We start from the raw sequence: 15,001 nt of genomic DNA on the forward strand, positions 1-15,001 counted from the left end.
TGGCTGCCTGCAGATTCCAGGACTTCCTTTCACTGAAGTCACTGAAGGCAAATGTGTTTTTTAAAGCAAAGTTTGTGATTTCAAGGGGATTCCGGGCGAAGGAAAACTGGTGAGAGCCATGCAAGTCCTGCACCCTTGGACTTCCCTGGTACTAGTATGTTAAAGTTAATCCACCACTCACACTGGTTGGTTTTAGCACCTCCATAATTTATGGTTTTAAAGCATGAATATTGAAACCTAGCCTTCTGAAGGTGGGCCACAAAGCCGTGTCCAGGCAACAAACAACCCTTTCATACCGCTGGTGATGAGCACAATCCAACCAATCACTGCACTCACATTAACTCATCTCTGCCAGACAAGGGTCCATCACATTCAAACACCACACGATGGAATACGTTTGACTACATTTTACCATCTGTCAAGTAACTGCCTCCCTCTTCTTCAACATTACAGAAGCCATGTGTAACAAACCTTTACTAATGACTCCCATACAGCTACCCGAGGCTCAGGAAGACATGTTTTTCGTGCAACTTTAGCACACTCACTGTGCTAAATCCAACTCCTTCCAGTTTGTGGATGCAAGCTGAGGTGTCCAAGTATGCCGTGCAAAGGGATTCCTCGAACTGAGCAAGCATATCTACCTTTGAAACTAAGGCAGACATGCTTTAGGATTCTTGCGATGTTCCTTAAAGAGAAGGTCATAGGCTATGAAAAATAGTAGTGTTTGGTACACAGGGAAGTCCGTGAGAATGTAGTATATGTCCCAGCCAACATGATGTGCAGTCCTGTGACTGTAATGCACTTACGAAGCAGCAAATTGAACATCTACTAAGTTCTGATGGAGGATAAACATGAAAAGCAGGTCAAACACTAACCCATACATGTCATTGTCCTTCAGTGCTGGGATGGCACCAATGGGTTTGAACCCATAGGTGTAGATGATGTACATCTGCACTACCTTTACTATCTGCCTTCTACCTGTGCAATATCCCTGTGAAGGCACACCTACCATAAGCTTTCCTTACCCATTCATGTCTGTCCTCATCAGAGTCCTAACTAATCCTGTATAATTGGCAAGTGAACCTATAGTAATTTGTGGTTGCAAGTTGGGGGTGTCAAGTATGCCTTGGGAGGCCTGACCTCAAACTGAGCAAGCACATCTACAATTAAAACTAAGGCAGACATGTTGGTGAAGAAATCCTAAGGTCTCTGAAGTAAAAAGTCAGACAAATATACTGTGGGACTCATTCACCAACACTTCTACTTTTGCTTTAACCCCTTCGCTGCCAGGCCTTTTCCCCCTCCTGTGCTGAGCCTTTTTTTGGCTATTTGGAGCAGTTCGCGCTTAGGTCCTCATAACTTTTTGTTCACATAAGCTACCCACGCCAAATTTGCGTCCTTTTTTTCCAACATCCTAGGGATTCTAGAGGTACCCAGACTTTGTGGGTTCCCCAGAAGGAGGCCAAGGAATTAGCCAAAAAACAGTGAAAATTTTGTTTTTTTCAAAAAAATTGGGAAAATGGGCTTCAGAAGAAGGCTTGTGGTTTTTTCCCTTAAAAGGGCATCAACAAAGGGTTTGCGGTGATAAAATCACCAGCTTCCCAGCTTTCAGGAACAGGCAGACTTGAATCAGAAAACCCAATTTTTCAACACAATTTTGGCATTTTACTGGGACATACCAAATTTTTACGATTTTTTGTGCTTTCAGCCTCCTTCCAGTCAGTGACAGAAATGGGCATGAAACCAACGCTGGATCCCAGAAACTTCCCCCTCAGGTGACAGGACTTTTTTTGGCTATTTGGGGCAGTTCGGGCCTAGGCCCTCACAAAATTTTGTCCACGTAAGCTACCCATGCCAAATTTGCGTCCTTTTTTCCCATCATCCTAGAGATTCTACAGGTGCCCAGGGATTGTGGGTTCCCCTGAAGGAGACCAAGAAATTAGCCAAAATACAGCTATTTTTGTTTCCAAAAAATGGGAAAAGAGGGCTGCAGAAGAAGGCTTATGTTTTTTTCCCTGAAAATGGCATCAACAAAGCGTTTGTGGTGCTAAAATCACCATCTTCCCAGCTTTCAGGAACAGGCAGACTTGAATCAGAAAACCAAATTTTTCCACACAATTTTGGCATTTTACTGGGACATACTCCACTTTTACTATTTTTTGTGCTTTCAGCCTCCTTCCAGTTGGTGACAGAAATGGGGGTGAAACGAATGCTGGATCCCAGAAAGTTAAACATTTCTGAAAAGTAGACAAAATTCTGAATTCAGCAAGGGGTAATTTGTGTAGATCCTACAAGGGTTCCCTACAGAAAATAACAACTGAAAAAGAAAAATATTGAAATTGAGGTGAAAAAAACATGAATTTTTCTCTAGGTTTTACTCTGTAACTTTTTCCTGCAATGTCAGATTTTCGAAAGCAATATACCGTTACGTCTGCTGGACTCTTCTGGTTGCGGGGATATATAGGGCTTGTAGGTTCATCAAGAACTCTAGGTACCCAGAGCCAATAAATGACCTGCACCCTGCAGTGGGTTTTCATTCTATGCCGGGTATACAGCAATTCATTTGCTGAAATATAAAGAGTAAAAAATAGCTATCAAGAAAACCTTTGTATTTCCAAAATGGGCACAAGATAAGGTGTTGAGAAGCAGTGGTTATTTGCACATCTCTGAATTCCGGGGTGCCCATACTAGCATGTGAATTACAGGGCATTTCTCAAATAGACATCTTTTTTACACACTGTCTTACATTTGGAAGCGAAAAATGTAGAGAAAGACAAGGGGCAATAACACTTGTTTTGCTATTCCCTATTCCCCCAAGTCTCCCGATAGAAATGATACCTCACTTGTGTGGGTAGGCCTAGCGTCCGCGACAGGATATGCCCCAAAACACAACGTGGACACATCACAGAAAACAGAGCTGTTTTTAGCAAAGTGACTACCTGTAGATTTTGGCCTCTAGCTCAGCCGCCACCTAGGGAAACCTACCTAACCTGTGCATTTCTGAAAACTAGAGACCTAGGGGAATCCAAGATGGGGTGACTTGTGTGGCTCGGACCAGGTTCTGTTACCCAGAATCCTTTGCAAACCTCAAAATTTGGCTAAAAAAACACATGTTCCTCACATTTCTGTGGCAGAAAGTTCTGGAATCTGAGAGGAGCCATAAATTTCCTTCCACCCAGCGTTCCCCCATGTCTCCCGATAAAAATTATACCTCACTTGTGTGGGTAGGCCTAGCGCCCGCGACAGGAAACGCCCCAAAGCGCAACATGGACACAGCCATATTTTTGAAGGAAAACAGAGGTGTTTTTTGCAAAGTGCCTACCTGTAGATTTTGGCCTGTAGCTCAGCCGCCACCTAGGGAAACCTACCAAACCTGTGCATTTCTGAAAACTAGAGACCTAGGGGAATCCAAGATGGGGTGACTTGTGTGGCTCGGACCAGGTTCTGTTACCCAGAATCCTTTGCAAACCTCAAAATTTGGCTAAAAAATCTTCCTCACATTTCTGTGGCAGAAAGTTCTGGAATCTGAGAGGAGCCACAAATTTCCTTCCACCCAGCGTTCCCCCACGTCTCCCGATAAAAATAATACCTCACTTGTGTGGGTAGGCCTAGCGCCCGCGACAGGAAACGCCCCAAAGCGCAACGTGGACACAGCCATATTTTTTAAGGAAAACAGAGGTGTTTTTTGCAAAGTGCCTACCTGTAGATTTTGGCCTGTAGCTCAGCCGCCACCTAGGGAAACCTACCAAACCTGTGCATTTCTGAAAACTAGAGACCTAGGGGAATCCAAGATGGGTTGACTTGTGTGGCTCGGACCAGGTTCTGTTACCCAGAATCCATTGCAAACCTCAAACCTTGGCTAAAAAAACACATGTTTCTCACATTTCTGTGGCAGAAAGTTCTGGAATCTGAGAGGAGCCACAAATTTCCTTCCACACAGCGTTCCCCCATGTCTCCCGATAAAAATGATACCTCACTTGTGTGGGTAGGCCTAGCGCCCGCGACAGGAAACGCCCCAAAGCGCAACTGGACACAGCCAAATTTTTGAAGGAAAACAGAGGTGTTTTTTGCAAAGTGCCTACCTGTAGAGTTTAGCCTGTAGCTCAGCCGCCACCTAGGGAAACCTACCAAACCTGTGCATTTCTGAAAACTAGAGACCTAGGGGAATCCAAGATGGGGTGACTTGTGTGGCTCGGACCAGGTTCTGTTACCCAGAATCCTTTGCAAACCTCAAAATTTGGCTAAAAAAACACATGTTCCTCACATTTCTGTGGCAGAAAGTTCTGGAATCTGAGAGGAGCCACAAATTTCCTTCCACCCAGCGTTCCCCCACGTCTCCCAATAAAAATGATACCTCACTTGTGTGGGTAGGCCTAGCGCCCGCGACAGGAAACGCCCCAAAGCGCAACGTGGACACAGCCAAATTTTTGAAGGAAAACAGAGGTGTTTTTTGCAAAGTGCCTACCTGTAGATTTTGTCCTGTAGCTCAGCCGCCACCTAGGGAAACCTACCAAACCTGTGCATTTCTGAAAACTAGAGACCTAGGGGAATCCAAGATGGGGTGACTTTTGTGGCTCGGACCAGGTTCTGTTACCCAGAATCCTTTGAAAACCTCAAAATTTGGCTAAAAAAACACATGTTCCTCACATTTCTGTGGCAGAAAGTTCTGGAATCTGAGAGGAGCCACAAATTTCCTTCCACCCAGCGTTCCCCCACGTATCCCGATAAAAATGATACCTCACTTGTGTGGGTAGGCCTAGCGCCCGCGTCAGGAAACGCCCCAATGCGCAACGTGAACACAGCCAAATTTTTGAAGGAAAACAGAGGTGTTTTTTGCAAAGTGCCTACCTGTAGATTTTGGCCTGTAGCTCAGCCGCCACCTAGGGAAACCTACTAAACCTGTGCATTTCTGAAAACTAGAGACGTAGGGGAATCCAAGATGGGGTGACTTGTGTGGCTCAGACCAGGTTCTGTTACCCAGAACCCTTTGCAAACCTCAAAATTTGGCTAAAAAAACACATGTTCCTCACATTTCTGTGGCAGAAAGTTCTGGAATCTGAGAGGAGCCACAAATTTCCTTCTACCCAGCGTTCCCCCACGTCTCCCGATAAAAATGATACCTCACTTGTGTGGGTAGGCCTAGCGCCCGCAACAGGAAACGCCCCAAAGCGCAACGTGGACACAGCCAAATTTTTGAAGGAAAACAGCGGTGTTTTTTGCAAAGTGCCTACATGTAGATTTTGGCCTGTAGCTCAGCCGCCACCTAGGGAAACCTACCAAACCTGTGCATTTCTGAAACCTAGAGACATAGGGGAATCCAAGATGGGGTGACTTGTGTGGCTCGGACCAGGTTCTGTTACCCAGAATCCTTTGCAAACCTCAAAATTTGGCTAAACAAACACATGTTCCTCACATTTCTGTGGCAGAAAGTTCTGGAATCTGAGAGGAGCCACAAATTTCCTTCCACCCAGCGTTCCCCCACGTCTCCCGATAAAAATGATACCTCACTTGTGTGGGTAGGCCTAGCGCCCGCGACAGGAAACGCCCCAAAGCGCAACGTGGACACAGTCAAATTTTTTAAGGAAAACAGCGGTGTTTTTTGCAAAGTGCCTACCTGTAGATTTTGGCCTGTAGCTCAGCCGCCACCTAGGGAAATCTACCAAACCTGGGCATTTCTGAAAACTAGAGACCTAGGGGAATCCAAGATGGGGTGACTTGTGTGGCTCGGACCAGGTTCTGTTACCCATAATCCATTGCAAACCTCAAAATTTGGCTAAAAAAACACATGTTCCTCACATTTCTGTGGCAGAAAGTTCTGGAATCTGAGAGGAGCCACAAATTTCCTTCCACCCAGCGTTCCCCCACGTCTCCCGATAAAAATGATACCTCACTTGTGTGGGTAGGCCTAGCGCCCGCGACAGGAAACGCCCCAAAGCGCAACGTGGACACAGCCAAATTTTTGTAGGAAAACAGAGGTGTTTTTTGCAAAGTGCCTACCTGTAGAGTTTGACCTGTAGTTCAGCCGCCACGTAGGGAAACCTACCAAACCTGTGCATTTCTGAAAACAAGAGACCTAGGGGAATCCAAGATGGGGTGACTTGTGTGGCTCGGACCAGGTTCTGTTAACCAGAATCCTTTGCAAACCTCAAAATTCGGCTAAAAAAACACATGTTCCTCACATTTCTGTGGCAGAAAGTTCTGGAATCTGAGAGGAGCCACAAATTTCCTTCCACCCAGCATTCCCCCACGTCTCCCGATAAAAATGATACCTCACTTGTGTGGGTAGGCCTAGCGCCCGCGACAGGAAACGCCCCAAAGCGCAACGTAGACACAGCCACATTTTTGAAGGAAAACAGAGGTGTTTTTTGCAAAGTGCCTACCTGTAGATTTTGGCCTGTAGCTCAGCCGCCACCTAGGGAAACCTACCAAACCTGTGCATTTCTGAAAACTAGAGACCTAGGGGAATCCAAGATGGGGTGACTTGTGTGGCTGGGACCAGGTTCTGTTACCCAGAATCCTTTGCAACCTCAAATTTTGGCTAAAAAACACATGTTCCTCACATTTCTGTGGCAGAAAGTTCTGGAATCTGAGAGGAGCCACAAATTTCCTTCCACCCAGCGTTCCCCCACGTCTCCCGATAAAAATGATACCTCACTTGTGTGGGTAGGCCTAGCGCCCGCAACAGGAAACGCCCCAAAGCGAAACGTGGACACAGTCAAATTTTTGAAGGAAAACAGAGGTGTTTTTTGCAAAGTGCCTACCTGTAGATTTTGGCCTGTAGCTCAGCCGCCACCTAGGGAAACCTACCAAACCTGTGCATTTCTGAAAACTAGAGACCTAGGGGAATCCAAGATGGGGTGACTTGTGTGGCTCGGACCAGGTTCTGTTACCCAGAATCCTTTGCAAACCTCAAAATTTGGCTAAAAAAACACATGTTCCTCACATTTCTGTGGCAGAAAGTGCTGGAATCTGAGAGGAGCCACAAATTTCCTTCCACCCAGCGTTCCCCCACGTCTCCCGATAAAAATTATACATCACTTGTGTGGGTAGGCCTAGCGCCCGCGACAGGAAACGCCCCAAAGCGCAACGTGGACACAGCCAAATTTTTGAAGGAAAACAGAGGTGTTTTTTGCAAAGTGCCTACCTGTAGAGTTTGGCCTGCAGCTCAGCCGCCACGTAGGGAAACCTACCAAACCTGTGCATTTCTGAAAACTAGAGACCTAGGGGAGTCCAAGATGGGGTGACTTGTGTGGCTCGGACCAGGTTCTGTTAACCAGAATCCTTTGGAAACCTCAAAATTTGGCTAAAAAAACACATGTTCCTCACATTTCTGTGGCAGAAAGTTCTGGAATCTGAGAGGAGCCACAAATTTCCTTCCACCCAGCATTCCCCCACGTCTCCCGATAAAAATGATACCTCACTTGTGTGGGTAGGCCTAGCGCCCGCGACAGGAAACGCCCCAAAGCGCAACGTGGACACAGCCAAATTTTTGAAGGAAAACAGAGGTGTTTTTTGCAAAGTGCCTACCTGTAGAGTTTGGCCTGTAGCTCAGCCGCCACGTAGGGAAACCTACCAAACCTGTGCATTTCTGAAAACTAGAGACCTAGGGGAATCCAAGATGGGGTGACTTGTGTGGCTCGGACCAGGTTCTGTTAACCAGAATCCTTTGCAAACCTCAAAATTTGGCTAAAAAAACACATGTTCCTCAAATTTCTGTGGCAGAAAGTTCTGGAATCTGAGAGGAGCCACAAATTTCCTTCCACCCAGCATTCCCCCACGTCTCCCGATAAAAATGATACCTCACTTGTGTGGGTAGGCCTAGCGCCTGCGACAGGAAACGCCCCAAAGCGCAACGTAGACACAGCCACATTTTTGAAGGAAAACAGAGGTGTTTTTTGCAAAGTGCCTACCTGTAGATTTTGGCCAGTAGCTCAGCCGCCACCTAGGGAAACCTACCAAACCTGTGCATTTCTGAAAACTATAGACCTAGGGGAATCCAAGATGGGTTGACTTGTGTGGCTCGGACCAGGTTCTGTTACCCAGAATCCTTTGCAAACCTCAAAATTTGGCTAAAAAACATATGTTCCTCACATTTCTGTGGCAGAAAGTTCTGGAATCTGAGAGGAGCCACAAATTTCCTTCCACCCAGCGTTCCCCCACGTCTCCCGATAAAAATTATACCTCACTTGTGTGGGTAGTCCTAGCGCCCGCGACAGGAATTGCCCCAAAGCGCAACGTGGACACAGTCACATTTTTGAAGGAAAACAGAGGTGTTTTTTGCAAAGTGCCTACCTGTAGATTTTGGCCTGTAGCTCAGCCGCCACCTAGGGAAACCTACCAAACCTGTGCATTTCTGAAAACTAGAGACCTAGGGGAATCCAAGATGGGGTGACTTGTGTGGCTCGGACCAGGTTCTGTTACCCAGAATCCTTTGCAAACCTCAAAATTTGGCTAAAAAAACACATGTTCCTCACATTTCTGTGGCAGAAAGTTCTGGAGTCGGAGAGGAGCCACAAATTTCCTTCCACCCAGCGTTCCCCCACGTCTCCCGATAAAAATTATACATCACTTGTGTGGGTAGGCCTAGCGCCCGCGACAGGAAACGCCCCAAAGCGCAACGTGGACACAGCCAAATTTTTGAAGGAAAACAGAGGTGTTTTTTGCAAAGTGCCTAACTGTAGATTTTGGCCTGTAGCTCAGCCGCCACCTAGGGAAACCTACCAAACCTGTACATTTCTGAAAACTAGAGACCTAGGGGAATCCAAGATGGGGTGACTTGTGTGGCTCGGACCAGGTTCTGTTGCCCAGAATCCTTTGCAAACCTCAAAATTTGGCTAAAAAAACACCTGTTCCTCACATTTCTGTGGCAGAAAGTTCTGGAGTCGGAGAGGAGCCACAAATTTCCTTCCACCCAGCGTTCCCCCACGTCTCCCGATAAAAATGATACCTCACTTGTGAGGGTAGCCCTAGCGCCCGCGACAGGAAACGCCCCAAAGCGCAACGTGGACACAGCCAAATTTTTGAAGGAAAACAGAGGTGTTTTTTGCAAAGTGCCTACCTGTAGAGTTTGTCCTGTAGCTCAGCCGCCACCTAGGGAAACCTACCAAACCTGTGCATTTCTGAAAACTAGAGACCGAGGGGAATCCAAGATGGGGTTACTTGTGTGGCTTGGACCAGGTTCTGTTACCCAGAATCCTTTGCAAACCTCAAAATTTGGCTAAAAAAACACATGTTCCTCACATTTCTGTGGCAGAAAGTTCTGGAATCTGAGAGGAGCCACAAATTTCCTTCCACCCAGCGTTCCCCCACGTCTCCCGATAAAAATGATACCTCACTTGTGTGGGTAGGCCTAGCGCCCGCGACAGGAAACCCCCCAAAGCGCAACGTGGACACAGCCAAATTTTTTAAGGAAAACAGAGGTGTTTTTTGCAAAGTGCCTACCTGTAGATTTTGGCCTTTAGCTCAGCCGCCACCTAGGGAAACCTACCAAACCTGTGCATTTCTGAAACCTAGAGACATAGGGGAATCCAAGATGGGGTGACTTGTGTGGCTCGGACCAGGTTCTGTTACCCAGAATCCTTTGCAAACCTCAAAATTTGGCTAAACAAACACATGTTCCTCACATTTCTGTGGCAGAAAGTTCTGGAATCTGAGAGGAGCCACAAATTTCCTTCCACCCAGCGTTCCCCCACGTCTCCCGATAAAAATGATACCTCACTTGTGTGGGTAGGCCTAGCGCCCGCGACAGGAAACGCCCCAAAGCGCAACGTGGACACAGCCAAATTTTTGAAGGAAAACAGCGGTGTTTTTTGCAAAGTGCCTACCTGTAGATTTTGGCCTGTAGCTCAGCCGCCACCTAGGGAAACCTACCAAACCTGGGCATTTCTGAAAACTAGAGACCTAGGGGAATCCAAGATGGGGTGACTTGTGTGGCTCGGACCAGGTTCTGTTACCCATAATCCATTGCAAACCTCAAAATTTGGCTAAAAAAACACATGTTCCTCACATTTCTGTGGCAGAAAGTTCTGGAATCTGAGAGGAGCCACAAATTTCCTTCCACCCAGCGTTCCCCCACGTCTCCCGATAAAAATGATACCTCACTTGTGTGGGTAGGCCTAGCGCCCGCGACAGGAAACGCCCCAAAGCGCAACGTGGACACAGCCAAATTTTTGTAGGAAAACAGAGGTGTTTTTTGCAAAGTGCCTACCTGTAGAGTTTGACCTGTAGTTCAGCCGCCACGTAGGGAAACCTACCAAACCTGTGCATTTCTGAAAACTAGAGACCTAGGGGAATCCAAGATGGGGTGACTTGTGTGGCTGGGACCAGGTTCTGTTACCCAGAATCCTTTGCAACCTCAAATTTTGGCTAAAAAACACATGTTCCTCACATTTCTGTGGCAGAAAGTTCTGGAATCTGAGAGGAGCCACAAATTTCCTTCCACCCAGCGTTCCCCCACGTCTCCCGATAAAAATGATACCTCACTTGTGTGGGTAGGCCTAGCGCCCGCAACAGGAAACGCCCCAAAGCGAAACGTGGACACAGTCAAATTTTTGAAGGAAAACAGAGGTGTTTTTTGCAAAGTGCCTACCTGTAGATTTTGGCCTGTAGCTCAGCCGCCACCTAGGGAAACCTACCAAACCTGTGCATTTCTGAAAACTAGAGACCTAGGGGAATCCAAGATGGGGTGACTTGTGTGGCTCGGACCAGGTTCTGTTACCCAGAATCCTTTGCAAACCTCAAAATTTGGCTAAAAAAACACATGTTCCTCACATTTCTGTGGCAGAAAGTGCTGGAATCTGAGAGGAGCCACAAATTTCCTTCCACCCAGCGTTCCCCCACGTCTCCCGATAAAAATTATACATCACTTGTGTGGGTAGGCCTAGCGCCCGCGACAGGAAACGCCCCAAAGCGCAACGTGGACACAGCCAAATTTTTGAAGGAAAACAGAGGTGTTTTTTGCAAAGTGCCTACCTGCAGATTTTGGCCTGTAGCTCAGCCGCCACCTAGGGAAACCTACCAAACCTGTACATTTCTGAAAACTAGAGACCTAGGGGAATCCAAGATGGGGTGACTTGTGTGGCTCGGACCAGGTTCTGTTGCCCAGAATCCTTTGCAAACCTCAAAATTTGGCTAAAAAAACACATGTTCCTCACATTTCTGTGGCAGAAAGTTCTGGAATCTGAGAGGAGCCACAAATTTCCTTCCACCCAGCGTTACCCCACGTCTCCCGATAAAAATGATACCTCCCTTGTGTGGGTAGGCCTAGCGCCCGCGACAGGAAACGCCCCAAAGCGCAACGTGGACACAGCCAAATTTTTGAAGGAAAACAGAGGTGTTTTTTGCAAAGTGCCTACCTGTAGAGTTTGGCCTGCAGCTCAGCCGCCACGTAGGGAAACCTACCAAACCTGTGCATTTCTGAAAACTAGAGACCTAGGGGAATCCAAGATGGGGTGACTTGTGTGGCTCGGACCAGGTTCTGTTAACCAGAATCCTTTGGAAACCTCAAAATTTGGTTAAAAAAAAACACATGTTCCTCACATTTCTGTGGCAGAAAGTTCTGGAATCTGAGAGGAGCCACAAATTTCCTTCCACCCAGCATTCCCCCACGTCTCCCGATAAAAATGATACCTCACTTGTGTGGGTAGGCCTAGCGCCCGCGACAGGAAACGCCCCAAAGCGCAACGTGGACACAGCCAAATTTTTGAAGGAAAACAGAGGTGTTTTTTGCAAAGTGCCTACCTGTAGAGTTTGGCCTGTAGCTCAGCCGCCACGTAGGGAAACCTACCAAACCTGTGCATTTCTGAAAACTAGAGACCTAGGGGAATCCAAGATGGGGTGACTTGTGTGGCTCGGACCAGGTTCTGTTAACCAGAATCCTTTGCAAACCTCAAAATTTGGCTAAAAAAACACATGTTCCTCAAATTTCTGTGGCAGAAAGTTCTGGAATCTGAGAGGAGCCACAAATTTCCTTCCACCCAGCATTCCCCCACGTCTCCCGATAAAAATGATACCTCACTTGTGTGGGTAGGCCTAGCGCCTGCGACAGGAAACGCCCCAAAGCGCAACGTAGACACAGCCACATTTTTGAAGGAAAACAGAGGTGTTTTTTGCAAAGTGCCTACCTGTAGATTTTGGCCAGTAGCTCAGCCGCCACCTAGGGAAACCTACCAAACCTGTGCATTTCTGAAAACTATAGACCTAGGGGAATCCAAGATGGGTTGACTTGTGTGGCTCGGACCAGGTTCTGTTACCCAGAATCCTTTGCAAACCTCAAAATTTGGCTAAAAAACATATGTTCCTCACATTTCTGTGGCAGAAAGTTCTGGAATCTGAGAGGAGCCACAAATTTCCTTCCACCCAGCGTTCCCCCACGTCTCCCGATAAAAATTATACCTCACTTGTGTGGGTAGTCCTAGCGCCCGCGACAGGAATTGCCCCAAAGCGCAACGTGGACACAGTCAAATTTTTGAAGGAAAACAGAGGTGTTTTTTGCAAAGTGCCTACCTGTAGATTTTGGCCTGTAGCTCAGCCGCCACCTAGGGAAACCTACCAAACCTGTGCATTTCTGAAAACTAGAGACCTAGGGGAATCCAAGATGGGGTGACTTGTGTGGCTCCGACCAGGTTCTGTTACCCAGAATCCTTTGCAAACCTCAAAATTTGGCTAAAAAAACACATGTTCCTCACATTTCTGTGGCAGAATGTTCTGGAGTCGGAGAGGAGCCACAAATTTCCTTCCACCCAGCGTTCCCCCATGTCTCCCGATAAAAATTATACATCACTTGTGTGGGTAGGCCTAGCGCCCGCGACAGGAAACGCCCCAAAGCGCAACGTGGACACAGCCAAATTTTTGAAGGAAAACAGAGGTGTTTTTTGCAAAGTGCCTACCTGTAGATTTTGGCCTGTAGCTCAGCCGCCACCTAGGGAAACCTACCAAACCTGTACATTTCTGAAAACTAGAGACCTAGGGGAATCCAAGATGGGGTGACTTGTGTGGCTCGGACCAGTTTCTGTTGCCCAGAATCCTTTGCAAACCTCAAAATTTGGCTAAAAAAACACCTGTTCCTCACATTTCTGTGGCAGAAAGTTCTGGAATCTGAGAGGAGCCACAAATTTCCTTCCACCCAGCGTTCCCCCACGTCTCCCGATAAAAATGATACCTCACTTGTGTGGGTAGGCCTAGCGCCCGCAACAGGAAACGCCCCAAAGCGAAACGTGGACACAGTCAAATTTTTGAAGGAAAACAGAGGTGTTTTTTGCAAAGTGCCTACCTGTAGATTTTGGCCTGTAGCTCAGCCGCCACCTAGGGAAACCTACCAAACCTGTGCATTTCTGAAAACTAGAGACCTAGGGGAATCCAAGATGGGGTGACTTGTGTGGCTCGGACCAGGTTCTGTTACCCAGAATCCTTTGCAAACCTCAAAATTTGGCTAAAAAAACACATGTTCCTCACATTTCTGTGGCAGAAAGTGCTGGAATCTGAGAGGAGCCACAAATTTCCTTCCACCCAGCGTTCCCCCACGTCTCCCGATAAAAATTATACATCACTTGTGTGGGTAGGCCTAGCGCCCGCGACAGGAAACGCCCCAAAGCGCAACGTGGACACAGCCAAATTTTTGAAGGAAAACAGAGGTGTTTTTTGCAAAGTGCCTACCTGTAGATTTTGGCCTGTAGCTCAGCCGCCACCTAGGGAAACCTACCAAACCTGTACATTTCTGAAAACTAGAGACCTAGGGGAATCCAAGATGGGGTGACTTGTGTGGCTCGGACCAGGTTCTGTTGCCCAGAATCCTTTGCAAACCTCAAAATTTGGCTAAAAAAACACATGTTCCTCACATTTCTGTGGCAGAAAGTTCTGGAATCTGAGAGGAGCCACAAATTTCCTTCCACCCAGCGTTACCCCACGTCTCCCGATAAAAATGATACCTCCCTTGTGTGGGTAGGCCTAGCGCCCGCGACAGGAAACGCCCCAAAGCGCAACGTGGACACAGCCAAATTTTTGAAGGAAAACAGAGGTGTTTTTTGCAAAGTGCCTACCTGTAGAGTTTGGCCTGCAGCTCAGCCGCCACGTAGGGAAACCTACCAAACCTGTGCATTTCTGAAAACTAGAGACCTAGGGGAATCCAAGATGGGGTGACTTGTGTGGCTCGGACCAGGTTCTGTTAACCAGAATCCTTTGGAAACCTCAAAATTTGGTTAAAAAAAAACACATGTTCCTCACATTTCTGTGGCAGAAAGTTCTGGAATCTGAGAGGAGCCACAAATTTCCTTCCACCCAGCATTCCCCCACGTCTCCCGATAAAAATGATACCTCACTTGTGTGGGTAGGCCTAGCGCCCGCGACAGGAAACGCCCCAAAGCGCAACGTGGACACAGCCAAATTTTTGAAGGAAAACAGAGGTGTTTTTTGCAAAGTGCCTACCTGTAGAGTTTGGCCTGTAGCTCAGCCGCCACGTAGGGAAACCTACCAAACCTGTGCATTTCTGAAAACTAGAGACCTAGGGGAATCCAAGATGGGGTGACTTGTGTGGCTCGGACCAGGTTCTGTTAACCAGAATCCTTTGCAAACCTCAAAATTTGGCTAAAAAAACACATGTTCCTCAAATTTCTGTGGCAGAAAGTTCTGGAATCTGAGAGGAGCCACAAATTTCCTTCCACCCAGCATTCCCCCACGTCTCCCGATAAAAATGATACCTCACTTGTGTGGGTAGGCCTAGCGCCTGCGACAGGAAACGCCCCAAAGCGCAACGTAGACACAGCCACATTTTTGAAGGAAAACAGAGGTGTTTTTTGCAAAGTGCCTACCTGTAGATTTTGGCCAGTAGCTCAGCCGCCACCTAGGGAAACCTACCAAACCTGTGCATTTCTGAAAACTATAGACCTAGGGGAATCCAAGATGGGTTGACTTGTGTGGCTCGGACCAGGTTCTGTTACCCAGAATCCTTTGCAAACCTCAAAATTTGGCTAAAAAACATATGTTCCTCACATTTCTGTGGCAGAAA

This window comes from Pleurodeles waltl, chromosome 5 (assembly GCF_031143425.1).
Source record: "Pleurodeles waltl isolate 20211129_DDA chromosome 5, aPleWal1.hap1.20221129, whole genome shotgun sequence".
NCBI lineage: Eukaryota > Metazoa > Chordata > Amphibia > Caudata > Salamandridae > Pleurodeles > Pleurodeles waltl.